The sequence below is a fragment of the Rhipicephalus sanguineus genome, chromosome 5, assembly GCF_013339695.2.
Source record: "Rhipicephalus sanguineus isolate Rsan-2018 chromosome 5, BIME_Rsan_1.4, whole genome shotgun sequence".
Classification (NCBI taxonomy): Eukaryota; Metazoa; Arthropoda; class Arachnida; order Ixodida; family Ixodidae; genus Rhipicephalus; species Rhipicephalus sanguineus.
Genome location: NC_051180.1, coordinates 206,349,626 through 206,364,552, shown reverse-complemented (window position 1 = coordinate 206,364,552; position 14,927 = coordinate 206,349,626). Strand labels below are relative to the sequence as shown.

Below are 14,927 nucleotides of genomic sequence, written 5' to 3'. Positions count from 1 at the left end.
CGCGAGCGGTCGGTTTTAGGGGCGAAGCTCCTTAAGGCGGCACCCGTTCGTCCCTCGTAGTCGTAGTGGTAGTAGTGCGTAACCAGTCGTAACGCTAGTACCAGATCTTGACCTCCAAGGTGGTGCCGGTGGGAGATTTTTCCTGTGCGTTGTTGAACAATAACAAATTCGCAGCGTGCGCGTTAACTAAAAGCCGAATTCTTTTTTCTCTCCTTCCCCATTAGCAGCCATTGGCATGTTCCAGTAGGAAACGTTAGTAGAAGTGTAAATGTTAGCTAAAACCCGACTTCTTCTGTCTCTCATTCCCATTAGCAGCCATTGTTTACCTCCAAGGTAGTGCCTGGTGAGATTTCTCCTGTGCGTGATTAAACAATAAAAATTTTGTTCAAAACGCCGTTTATTGATGAAATAAACCAACGAAAGACGCCAGATGTTTTTAAAAGCAAAGCGAAAGAACGCCAGATGTTTCTAAAGCAAAACGAAAAGACGCCAGCTGCTTAACGAAATACGCCAGATGTTTTCTAAAGCAATGGTTTTCTAAACAATGAAAATTTACAGCGTACATGTAAAATTAAAGTGAGCTGCAAGTCGTCATAACTCATCGAACCTTTAGTATAAACGCGCCGGTCTAACGTCGGTGATGATGTACTGGGCAGAATTCACGGAAGATTCACGGTTTACGGATGAACCTCCGCAGCTTCGCCCACTCATCATCATTCACTCCGTGGATATGCTGTAATTTCTTTTCAATCAAGACGCTGCCGCGACGCTGCCTCGCGATGCCGCCCGCGTCGGCGCCGCTGCGCCGCGAGCCAAGATAGGGGGGGGGGGGGACCGTAGGAGAGGAGAAACATCTGGCGTCTTTCGTTAAGCAGCTGGCGTCTTCCCGTTTTGCTTTAGAACATCTGGCGTCTTTTCGTTTTGCTTTTAGGAAACATCTGGCGTCTTTAGTTGGTTTATTTCATCAATCAACGGCGTTTTGAACAAAATTTCTATTGTTTAATCACGCACAAGAGAAATCTCACCAGGCACTACTTTGGAGGTAAACAATGGCTGCTAATGGGAATGAGAGACAGAAGAAGTCGGCTTTTAGCTAACACTTACACTTCTACTTCTACTAACGTTTCCTACTGGAAGATGCCAATGGCTGCTAATGGGGAATGAGAGACAGAAGAATTCGGCTTTTAGTTAACGCGCACGCTGAGAATTTTTTATTGTTCAACAACGCACAGGAGAAATCTCCCACCGGCACCACCTTGAAGGTCAAGATCTGGTACTAGCCTTAAGACTGGTTACGCACTTCGACGGGGACGAACGGGTGCCGCTTTAAGGAGCTTCGCCCCTAAAAAGGCAGGTATGTGTTGTGCATATACTTAATAATATTAGAGCACTTCCTGTTACCAGTACAAGCTTCAGTATGTATTGTGGACCTTAAAATAAAAGAAATTCTGCCCGAAGTCAAAATTTGCCCTTAACAACCCACTGCAGCTTGAGACCCTTTTTATTTGTTGTATAACACAAACGGGCACGCAGGATGAAAGAGAAGACTAAGACATAAACACAACATTTGAGCTGTAGCACCAGTTATGCAGTACAAACTTGCCCGCCAGTCTGTTCTTTTGAAATCCTCTGTAGACACATTCCAGGAGCCATAGATTGGGAAATATTCTTTATTTGAAAAAAATATTGCTTACTGGAGGTAAAGTATTCTGGCAAACATAACTTTTTTAATTTAGCTGCATAGCCCTTCTAAACGTTTGCAATTTAAAAGGCATAAAGAGCCAATAAGACACAGTGACATCCAAACATCACAGGCCATGGCTACACAAAGTGAAATGCACACATAACATCGCAGTGAACACAAATGACTACAAACAGAACATGATTTGTCCACAAATACATAACATTGTGCCACAGAACTTAAATATGACGAAACTTGTTGAAACGTTTACAACTGAAAGTTGTTTACAAATTTTTTACGAACTTATGAAGCGTCTCATTTTTATAAATCAAATCAATGTTGTGTATGGGAACATAACAGGTTGTTTGGTTGATATGTAGGTACGCTGGTATTGCACATTTCAATAAGGTACAACAATAAGGACCCAGGCAGTAGTGCTTAGACTGCAGGATGCCTCGGCTAATATTATAATACCATGCCCCCATACTTCTTTTTTTACCACGATCACTTGACATTTTCTTACGACACACATTTCACGTCACTGTCATGCTTTTAATACTTCTATGTTATACCCACCTTTCGCATGCCGAATTTTAGGCCCATATACAACCACTTAACATAACCATCGTTCACATTCGTTATGTCGTGACGCTGTTTGGCCATCAAATGGCCCTTGCGCCAATAAACAAAATATATCATCATCGGCTAATATTAATACTGATTAATGTAAAAAGTTGAGAAAATATACATGCAAGACCTTGCATTACAATGGCCTAGGAGATTTTATCCAGTTGCACAGCAGTTTGTCACAATTATAATGTCAACATAGCTGAGGAAAATAAAAACAAAAGGAAGTGGAGAGGAAAAAATAAACAAGTACATATAAATTTTCAGGCTGTTAGACTGATATTCGGGCTCAAAAAATATTCCAGCGTTCAATGTGCCACAACTGACACGATTATGAGACATGCAGTGGTGGGGGACTCTAGATTAACTTTCACCACGTAAAGTTCTTTATTGTGCACGTAAAGTGCACAGGTGATTTATATTTTGTCATCGTAACTGCAGCCAACATGACTGGCAATCGAACCTATGCTCTCATGCTTAGGAGTGCATCGCCATAGTTGTTATGTCGCTACAGCAGGTATACTGAGAAATTACAAACATCGTATTAGTAAAGCATAAAAGTTCACAAACATTATAGGAATAGGTACTTTGACATCAAGTCAAATATATATACCATTCACGATTTACTTGTTTTCGAAATTTCTGTTAAGACTGAAATTCGACCTTTTATGCAAGGTATAGTTCCTTGCAGACTTTTTTGTTTACGATAGATACAGCAAGAAATGCCTAAATACAAAGGCAGAACAAAACTGATTCCAATAACATAAAAGATGGTAAATATTGTTGGACCTTGTGGGCCAGCTACCACATTTACTGTTCGATGCAACTTCAATTAAGCTATGTTTGCAGCACTGTAATAGCATGCAGAAAGCCAAAAGAAATGCAGGTCCAATGCATTCTTGTGATGAAAGTGGGAAAGCGTGTAAGTGAAGTCATCACTGTCTATTCTGAATGCCACCATAGCTTCCCATAAGAGCCTAAGGCATAGCCGACATTGGTACAACACAGAATGCTACATTCACTGAAACAAACCACTTGCTCTCTATCAAGGTCAATGCCACGTAGCAACATGCCACATCTAAATCTCCCACGGGCCACATACATCTAAAATTAGTATCAGTTTTAATTGCACAAAAGCAAGGAGACAACCCGAGTTACGGCAGATATGTTCATAGTGGCCATGTTTTATATTTGAACACACTGCACACATGCGTTATGTCCAAAGAATTCAGCAATGTCAAGCAGGGTGTCACAAATTTTGGTCACCATGTGCATTGGTTCAACGGAAGTCCTGCAAGCCAGTTTTATCATGAAACGGTGGCGTTTTATGGAGTCTCTAGGTAGCTATATGGTGCGGGTGACGGCGAGCAGCTTCGAAAAGATCACTACCCTTGGACCCTGTGGAGATGGGAGTGTTTCCGTACCCTGAACGGTGCAACAGCGAAAGTTTTCGATTGATCATAAAAAACCTGATATGCTGTGAACATGTTAATTGCTTGAAACACTGACAGCAAAAGACACTGACTGTTGTTTATAAAAAAGAATAGGACAAACAAAGCCTTATGGTTTATTACTGGTTCGGCTGTGGCGTTTGGGTTGCCATCTCGTAGTAGCTGTCACAAATGAAACGTGGCTCGAGCTTTTCACTCCTCTGGCGTTTCGTAGATGTTCAGTGTCATAATTCGTGTAGTAGATGCCCTCCGTGTCGTGCATTGGCTTGGGCTCGGTTGTGCCTAGGCAGAGGGACCTTCTTAGAAAGCCAGCAAGATTACTTTTTGGTGAAATCCCTAGAAATGGCCCACCATATGTACCTAGACAAGCCATTCTATGCCCATGTGAGATGGTATTGTGCTGTTGTACCTTCAAAGATCATGCAATTAAAGGGACACTAAAGAGCAAAACAATTTTTCTCGCATTAGTAAAGTAGTCTTCCACGATACCAAAAACACCACGCTTGCTGCGAGAAGACGCTTAATAAGCGAGAAAACGCATAAAAAGAAAATACAGGTGGCGACGCCACCTTGGAATTCCCGCAACATTTGCCGTGACGTCACATATTTTTGACGGCGCCTGCTTGGGCCTACGTAGTTCCTAATAGGTTGAATCGAAGTACAGTGTCATCTGAGGGGGCCAGACACTTGACATAACGAGTTTGTGGAAATTTCGTCGAGCCAGTGGCGCTAAAGTACGTTAAATGCTCTTTGAAGTCTTTTACGTCACGAATTACAAAGTTCGGCGCAAAATTTAAAAATGAAACTTTGAACTTGGTTTTCTCCTCTAAGAAACAACCTATGGTGGTGAAATAAACTACACAAGAGTTCTCCTAGCACACTTTATCAATCTAAACCAATTCATTGTTTCTCTTTAGTGTCCCTTAATTCAGGAAATGAAGACAGCTTGAGGTTCGTGTGTGCGTGCAGGTGTACACTTGCCGCTTACTTCGAACAGTAACTGGCACTTTCTCTTGACTGCGTGGTGCATTTTGTGGGAGGAGGGGTAAAGACGAGGGATTTTAAAAATTTTGCTTGAATCAAGAATTAAGTACCGTGTATAAACGTATGTACCCGTGCATACTTTTTATTTTGAGCTCATATATGCACCTAAAGTGCAAACACTCATCTATAATATCTCAGCAAGAACCAACAGACGCACGAGCGTAGCTGACACACATAAGGGTTTTCCTTTTTGTCTAGCCTTGCACGTCACATGAAGATTCAAGGGCATAGCCAGATATTCTTATAGAGGGGGTGGGTTGGGGGCAACCCCCCTTTTCGTATGCATGTACGTGCATTTGTGTGTGTTCCTGCCGCCCGCTCATATATTCTCAATAAACCCACAATGTTTTGGTCACTTCACTCTACCGTCTGGCCCATTCTGAAGTGTTTCCTTCACTGTCAATGTCACTTCTTGACACGCCAGTCTCCTCCAGTAGATGTGGAAGCTTAGAGCACTTTCAGCCGAAGCTATAAACTCGTCCTAAGCTTGTCTGCAAAGTGCACTATTGCATGTTCGAAAATACAACGCGGGCTACGCAGGCTGTGCGATTATGGCTTTGGGTGCTTTGGGATTGGCAAGCGCAGTGGCACATGTAACTTTTGCGCATATCCAGCTTTCATATGTACACCTGTGAGCAAAAGCATACAGACCATGGATGGGCGTGCGCAAATTGCGGTGCACGCCATCTAGTGGCGAGGTGTCTGCTGTTGAGGGCATTTATGTGGCCGCACATTTGACAGCACAATGCTCTCAACAGCAGACAGCTTGCCACCAGAAGGTGCAGACGGCAATTTCTGCACACGCTCCTGTGGTCCGTATACCTTTGCTCACAGGTGTACATCAAAATAAAAGCACTGCGACGAAAATACGGGTCTTTCCTCGAGCGCCTTGCGTTTTCGTGCCATAACCGGAACTTCCTCTGTTTAGGGTACGGAAACATGCAGAGACGGTTGATCAGCGACACTGAAAGGGGTGGCCGGGGTGTTTATCACTGGGTTTCTCACAGGTCCATTTTACTCTGTGAAGGTGGATGACTAGCAAAGCTATGTAGGACGCGGCACAGAGGTGACACTGAATTTTGTCCAAAATTCCATATTCTGACAAGCACAAGCAGTGGCAGACACCACATGTGCCCTGAAATCACAGGCACGTGGTACTTGAGTGACACGTTTGCCAGCCATTGAGCATGACCTGCCAGTTGCTTGTAGAGTCATTGGTTCCTGACCAGCTACAAAAAGCTACCTTGTCACTGCATGCTTGCTGCCATGAATGACATGGCAGCAACCAGTGCACCTACTTCCACCAGAATTCGCACTTGCTACTTGCGCCTAATTCACTCATAGCTACAAACAAACATTAAAATGAGCTTTCGCCTTGACTAATATACCGATACGGACGAAGTATTTGTGGTGATGTTATGTCATTAGTTAGATAAGCAGCTTGTTTTAATGTTTCTAGGCCTGAGATTCCATCAAAGGATACAAAAATGTTTACATTCCTGCCTACCATACTACCAGATGGCCAAAGAGAATTTCACAGCTAGTGACACAGAACATATTTCTACTGGTGACAACAGCATATAAACCTATATCTAGTAGGCTATTGTAAAAAAAAAAAAGTTGATGTCATGACACTTTAAGGTTGTCTAGCATGCGTTTAATTATATCTATTCAGACAACACTGGGAGTTTGCTGCTTCTTTCCTTCACAATGCTGCATGCATGTGGCTGCTCAGAGCCATGGCGTAGAGCAACTATATGCATTTGTTGCGCTGCGCATTTCAGCATGTATAATCAATGCCAACTTGCCCAAATGTCAATCCTTCTGCACGTTGCTTGAATATCACAACTAAAAGGCTTGTGCACAACGAAGATTGCTAATAATATCTTTCTTTCCCTCTCTAAGCACAACTGACATTAAGAACATATGAGAAGTTACTATGTACATGAATGAATGCTGGCTCAGCATTCTCCACAGAGGAAGAGTAACTCATGTTTTTATCAATCACTGCAGCGGTGTTCACTTCACAGATGTCAGACTGACAGGTGGTGGTTTGCTATTCAGGCACCACTCCCTTGAAGAAAATTGCCACAATACACATTTAGCCCATGACACATAAGTCTGTGGCACAATGCTCTTGCATTCTGTAAAATGCGCTAGGGGAAATACACTGAACAAAATAATATTAAAACACAAAACTCTTACAAAGGCACACAGCTTTGCCAAGTACCCATTTAATACTAAGGAAAAGCAATACACACAGCAAAATTTCCAAGTATTGTTTGGCATCAGTGACTATGTACAGTTCAAAGATAACTTTCACAGTAATCACAATTCCTAAAGGAGTGTAGACACCAAAATCTTCTATGAAAATCTTATTCTACATGGAAGGCTGCTTTCAGGGACTCTGATAACTAATGGTAACTGCACATTAGTATTCCCATTAAACTAATATTCCACAATTTAGATGACACACTTCACGATTTCAGAAATTTCTGCTAAGAGGTGGACAACCTCCAAGTAATGAAATGAATAAGTACAACATTATGGCAACATCATTATGTGGAGTAACGAAGTGATTGAATCCAGGCGCTCTGCATGGCAATCGAGTATTCTACCACATAGCCACATTGGTGCTTGAAACTTGTTCACAAGAAGACCCTATACAGGTGCCAAGTGGGGCAAGGAATTACGTTACAGATGTAACGTTGCCTGGCAGAACTGTGAAACAACGCCAGGTGCCGCACAACGTGAATAGCATAATGAGTGCGTTGTTTAAAGCTTCCTACCCATTGCAAAGGGCCCAGCTATAATTTTTCGTCATCAGCCACAGCATCAACAAAGTGTACAGCTATGTAGGTACACATATTGTCTTACAGACGCATAGTGGGTACCGGGGTACTTTGTGAAATGAATTACGGTGTAGTGGGTACATCCCTACATTGCAAAACGAGGATGATTATGGCATAGTGAGTACCTCACAACTGTACTTGCAGTAGTGGCTCTAAAGGAGCTTACAACGGGCTCTAGAAAGCTCGCTCCTGCAAGCTTACGGTGTGACTGTGCTGCATGTTCCACGCAGGCCTGGCATTTTTTGCTGATGGTTATCGCGACAAGTCTGGAAAATGAGCCAGACTTTGTTTCTAGACTTCAAAAGTAAAATTGCCTTTAAGCCATCTGTTCTGTCAAAATTCGTCGCAGCATTTCTTGTAAGCACGCAAAGCTCACGCTATAGTCAGTTTACCATCCAATTTTGATGTCGACACTCCTTTAACTTGATTCCAACATAACCTCCTCATGTTTGACAGACAAGGCAGTTGTACCAGCACAGTGCAGAAGAATGCACTTTTTGACGTCAACAGCTCGCACAGTGGCAAATTCATCTGCTTCCTTTAAACTGACAAAACGAACAGTGTTGCTGTCACCAACATAAGGTAGAAATACACTACTCACAAGCAACTTCTTTACCCTAAACAGCACATGGTCGCTATTGCTGCAGGATGGGCATTCACAACTGGTAAAAATCTCTGTTATGCACCCAAACTCACTGTTTGACATTATATAGCAGTTCTTTCTTCTCGACTTGTCCATAGCTGAAACGCAATATGTAAATGAACCCACTGTAGCCTTTTTGTATTTCATTCTGTCACCTCCCAGAATTCCTTTTCTACAAAGAATTATGTTGTTTACTTGTACAACAGGTCTTTCTTAACTCATAGCCTTTGAGCAATGATTTAACATAAAGCTTCATGTCGCCATTCTGCCAATGCATTTTGGACAACATAGGTGGCAGACTGCAATATACAAAATTTCTCTATGATTTGCAGATGTGCAAATCTTGTGCCGTTTACAAAACGCACAAGCTTGCCATTCATGGACTCGAATGGGAAGGTTGAGAAGCCCCAAAGTGGTCCCCATTGCCAGACATTATCAATCATGTGAATTAGAATGTGGGCGTTATATGTCATGCTTTGTTTTCCATAAATTTCTTCGTACTCCTGAAGAAGTTCTAGAAGAGTTTCTTTCACCTTTGCAATTTTGTCCATTGGGACACTTGACTGCAAACAGAAATGCATGACTCCAACAAACTTCATCCAATTATTGTAATATTTACTTGGCAGGAATTCCTTCAAGACCAAGGGAGAAAAAAAAAGCAACCGATTTCTCCACTTCGGATGCCTTCCAGAACTTCATTTCGGCAAGTGACCGCGGCAGGCGGTTCATTTCCCAAACTGGAGTGCCCTTTGCGTGCACTCTATCCTGCAGTTGTCAACGCACTGCTCACATACACACGTAGACGAAGGAAACACAGCGCCGACCAAAAGTAAAAATATATTCTTAAAAAGACGTTTCGGCTCCCACACGGGAGCCTTGTTCACAATGAAGCATGTGCAGCAAGTTCGCTTACTTATAAGGTTGTCTAATCACATGTTTGAGGCAACGGGCATACACAGGCGGAAGATTACCACAGTTCTTGTTCAGCGTGTGCGCAGTGGTTTGAATGAACAATGATTCGAGATGAAGCCGTGGAAAGAGTTTCTTTTCCGTGGCGATGGCGGAAGCATCTTCCCATTTGATCGCGTGGCCCGTGGACACAACATGTTCGGCGAGTGCATTTGACGTCACCTTTCTGTTTTTCACGTCATTGCAGTGCTCGCGTAACCTTCTCTTGAAATTGCCGGTCTCACCGATATAAACATGTGTACAATCTGTGCAAGGGATTTTGTAGACGACACCTGGAATCAACTGGATCAACTGGGAAGATGCTTCCGTCATCGCCACGGAAAAGAAACTCTTTCCACGGCTTCATCTCGAATCATTGTTCATTCAAACCACTGCGCACACGCTGAACAAGAACTGTGGTAATCTTCCGCCTGTGTATGCCCGTTGCCTCAAACATGTGATTAGACAACCTTATAAGTAAGCGAACTTGCTGCACATGCTTCATTGTGAACAAGGCTCCCGTGTGGGAGCCGAAACGTCTTTTTAAGAATATATTTTTACTTTTGGTCGGCGCTGTGTTTCCTTCGTCTATGTCTTTCCCCGGCCAGGCGGGTTTCCGCCAAACTCTCGACTTCACATACACACGATGCTGCATATGGCAATTGCGTCACTGTTTCGTGCGCTCACGTGGCCAGCTGTGTTTACCAACAAACCCCGCTGAGTCTCACCTCTCTGAAATCAAACCTGTGACTAGGCACTATAATAATGTCTCGAAATAATGAACCGTTGCCCACTCGTGCAAATGGGGTTTCCAGCCATGATAAGTCGGTGAGCAGCTACTCATTGCAACAGAAAAAACAAGATGTAAAATTTTTGTGCTACTTTATTAAGAATGAACACCAAGCCATGGGTGCAAGGTTTCACACTGTGCTGATAAACTTTTTTTAAAATTTTGTTTTCGCAGTAAATGCAGGCCTTGAATCTCAATTCTGAAGAAAATTATTAGTAAGCCTCATGAAGAATTTACTATAGCTGCTTTTCTGTAAATCCCTTGTGATTCTATTTCTAAGGCGGCATATATGCAATGGCGCAGCGGATTCTTCAGTGCTTACTTGCACTTAGCTATGCATCTAATTAAGGAAGCTAGATTTTACTTCAGTTCTATACTGCACCACAAGAAACCAGAATGATTTTTATTGAAAACAATTGAAAGACAAGACCCTCACGACACCTATTCTTGAGAAGGTTCTCTAGTCAAGAGCATAATAAGCTTAGTACAATACATAATTTACGTACAATAATTTAATTTAAGTACAATACATACATTCTAAGCCACTGAGCATTCCACATGGCTCATGCCTCCGAGTTGAGGTCGGTGTTTGAAATACATACCTGAGCAGCTAAACTGACAAACTCACAAGTTCCCTACTAAAGGTATGGAGGGGTTCCTCAGGAGGTAAAACACGTGCAAAGTTTTAGCAACAGATTGCATGCTGCAAAGTGTGATGCAGAAATATGTCAATAGAAATACAAGGATGCTCAGTGGCCTAGCATTATGGGTAAGTTTCAAAAGGTTGCCAAGACATAAATCACACTCAGAAGGTTACCTTAATGCCCACATTTACACCTTTCTTCTTATTTTCACTGCACATGAACTAGCCAAAATTTCAGTTTTCAGTGGCATTTGCGCATGTGAAAATTTTACCAGTTAGTTAGGAACACTGTTCGTGTAACCTCTAGATGTATTTTTCATTGCACTCATGATGCACTATTAGCTGCCACACATGTGCGGACTATACACAGCCAGCAAGAATTAAAGGCATCCATGTTTTCGGCATTGCCACATCATGCATCATTTTTTGCTCAGCTCCTCGAATGACAGAAATGTCAGCCTGTCAACAGCATTATTCAGTCGCAAACGGTCATTCAGCGTTTTTAAATGCAGTAAGTATGGGGCTCAGTCTCTGTTTCAATTCCCACATTTTTCACCAACGGAGCTTACTGCTAATAATAAAACAGTAAATAAAGGAAAATTCACAGTTTAACGTGCCAGGCACGCTGAACTTCAAATCTGGTCACCTAAAGTACTGCAGATGCTGAACGTGTCAATAGAAATCTAGCTTTTACACCTCCTCTCGCATGATTTTCCTCATTTCTTAAAACACGTGCACGTCACCTGCATGGCATCGCAGCATCTTGTAACAGTGAAAGAACGTGTAAGCACAAAAAGTACTCTTGTGCAAATCTCATCCGATAGGCATTTAGAAAGGTACAATGCTCTACCTTTGCTATATGTGGACGTGCTCCTGCACTGCCTCAACGACCAGTCAGGCTGCTAAATATATTTGTCATTTTGCCCACTACTTTCTAAGGGAATGAAAGCATTCGAAATGGCCACTTGTGCATCATCAACAGCCACGCTGCAGAGCGGCTTTGGAAACGTCACAATATCTTGCGCGAGCACATGAACAGAAGAAGCTCAAACCGCGTCGGGACGTCAAGGTACAGTAGGAACCGAAACTAGGTTTCAAGAACATGTCACAATAATTTCACTGGGTGCGCTCAATCTTAGCAGTACATTTTCTAGGCTCTTGAAAACGTGTCTTTTATTTAACAGACTAAGGGCTAACAGACTGTCTCTGCACAGAATTCCTAGTCACTTAATGGCCATGCAGAAAGACCATTGGCAAACTTTAAAAAAATGACTTATTGGCAGTAATGTACTTGTGGCATACAGGAATCTGAGAAGGTTATGTGGTGACATTGAATTCCACCACAACTTGAATCCTGTTAACACACTTATACAAACTGTGTGTATTGTACATGCATAATCTACATGCAGCTGACTGGCTTCAAGTTATGGTGCTATGAAGCTGTGCTAGGCATTGCAGGTACGATCCCAGCTGCGGTGGCAGCACTTCGGTGAGGGCAAAATGCAAAACTGCTCGAGTGCTTAGGATACGTTGCAAGTTAAAAATGCGCAGGTGATGCAAATTTTGATTTCGCACCCTCGCTATGGCATACCGCATACCTCATTATTAAACTGCGCGAAAAGACGAGGGCACCAGTAAGAAATATGCAGAACATCACGAGCGCAGGTGTTCTATATGTTTTTAGGGGCGAAGCTCCTTAAGGCGGCACCCGTTCGTCCCTCGTAGTCGTAGTCCGTAACCAGTCTTACGCTTTGACCTCCAAGGTGGTGCCGGTGGGAGATTTTTCCTGTGCGTTGTTGAACAATAAAAAATTCGCAGCGGTAGCTAAAAGCCGACTTCTTCTGTCTCTCATTCCCATTAGCAGCCATTCTTTACCTCCAAGGTAGTGCCTGGTGAGATTTCTCCTGTGCGTGATTAATCAATAACAATTTTGTTCAAAACGCTGTTGATTGATGAAATAAACCAACGAAAGACGCCAGATGTTTTGTAAAAGCAAAACGGAAGAACGCCAGATGTTTCTAAAGCAAGAGGAAAAGACGCCAGCTGCTTAACGAAAGACGCCAGATGTTTTCTAAAGCAATGGTTTTCTAAACAATGAAAATTCACAGCGTACATGTAAAATTAAAGTGAGCTGCAAGTCGTCATAACTCATCGAACCTTTAGTATAAACGCGCCCTATCTCACGTCGGTGATGATGTACTGGGCAGGATTCACGGAAGATTCACGGTTTACCGATGAACCTCCGCAGCTTCGCCCACTCATCATCATTCACTCCGTGGATATGCTGTGATTTTTTTTTTACTTTGGTGTTCTGTATGTTTCTTACTGGTGTCCTTGTATTTTCGCGCAGTTTAATAGCGTCTAAAAAGTTATGAACCAACTAGACCGCCAGTTATTTTGTTTTACTGAAGGCATGCCTAACTTCAATAAAATTGTGGTTTTGACATGCATTAACAGCCAAATCTCCCCCACCCTACCCCATACCGCACATGGAGGCAACGTAAGGAGCAGGCACTGCGTTTTTCGTCTATGATGCACCTCACGTAATGCAATACTAGTTACAAGTCGACAATATACAGACCACCGTTTTCGCAACTATTGCTCGAAGATACTAATCTAACAGGCCTACTTTCAAGCAAGCCATATTTCCATCACCAAGGTAAAAGTCAACTTCCCAGTTCATCATTTCGGGAATCGTCGTTAACTCTTGCCTCGCACTCGACGTCGTCTTCGTCGTCGCTCGAGGTGGAGCTGTCTAAACTGAGGTTCGGAGAGGGCGAGTCAGTGTGCTAACCACCGTAGACTCTTGGCTCGCATTCGACGTCGTCGCTCGAGTTCGAGTCGGACTGTGCACTCCGTATTTCACTGTCGTCTCTGTCGGAAAGTTGCGACGTCGTTGTGCTGGAATCGCTTTCCGAGTCCGAATGAAATGCGTTGCTACCACTGTCGCAAAAACTAGGAACAGCGGAAGCACTATCGTCTCTACCTTCTCCTAGCATGGTCTTTATTCAGTGCCGTGTCCGAAGCGGAACATGGCAAGTGGCATTGTCTAGATACTGCTTGTACCTTTTCCTTTTCGGCATCTTCAGGCACAACAAAGTGAACGCAGAAGCGCCCGATTAACTTGGAACGGCGACTGCTGAAAGTCGACAACAGACACACGCTACTCACACTACGCACAGAAAACACCGACGCACGCTACAAAGATGATGACGACGATGACGATATCCGTAGAAAGACATGCCCACATTCCCGCAGTGGAGGTTTCACCAAGACGCTCATATGTTCGTTTTACCATTTTTTTAAAAATCCCGTCTCTCTCCGATTGTTCACCGCAGCCCTCCAGGGGCTCAAACGTGAATGAAGACGTGTAAACAACAGGAACCGAGATGCTATTTGGTGCTAGCGGCTGAGCGCGGCATATTTATTTCATGAAAGCGTGGTGCGCCTCCCTGATGCAATTATCGTCACATTCCACAACACTCGCCAACACCCGCCAGCCTGTCACCCACTTCACTGTCAGAGGTGTGCCTCATCCGAAAAAAAATTATTTCTACACTGGCATTCCCCTACCCCAACCCCCAACCCCACTGATTTGATTGAATGGGTATTTTTACTTTTGCTATTATCAACACGGAAGGAAACGAGATGATCTATTTTTGGCAGACGACGCTCTTGTTTATCGTACAAACCGGAGGACATTGTGCACAATATATAAAAGTTTTCAATCACGGAAATTTTCTCAACTCATCTGCTTGCCTAATTGCGACAGGCGGCACGTACTGTAGTTTGCAAGCCAGCCGTAATTGTTTTAAGTAAAATTTTGTGAATAGCACTAGCTTTTACACGTGGGACAATGTGCTTCACCTGCACCACATTCATTGCGTATATTAATCGCACTTCTGTTCGTTAAGACGCACACACGAGATGTACATTTTTGTCAAGTATAAATCATGTTGAAAAAATGTTGCTCATACGTGTACACCCATGGCTACTTGACACACAATACATATCTCGCGTGGAACAGATCTGGTCGAGACGTGATATCTTTACATAACGTTGGTGAAATTCAAAGCAGACGTACTCCATACATGCTCCATAATGCTCTCATGGAAAAAAAATCGGAATTAGAAGTACTGGGAGGACGGTTGGATGTTATTGATCGATATGTAATGTATACAGCATTCGTATGTCGAAGTTTGTGTGAACTCATCGCAGCATACGGATTTCTTTAGCAAAAACGTTTCT

At 43.0% G+C, this 14,927-nt stretch overlaps 1 pseudogene; it reads right to left on the bottom strand.

The window, feature by feature from the left end:
* Positions 1-6,863: 6,863 nt before the first annotated feature.
* Positions 6,864-14,561, bottom strand: LOC125758675 (uncharacterized; annotated as a pseudogene).
* Positions 14,562-14,927: the final 366 nt, after the last annotated feature.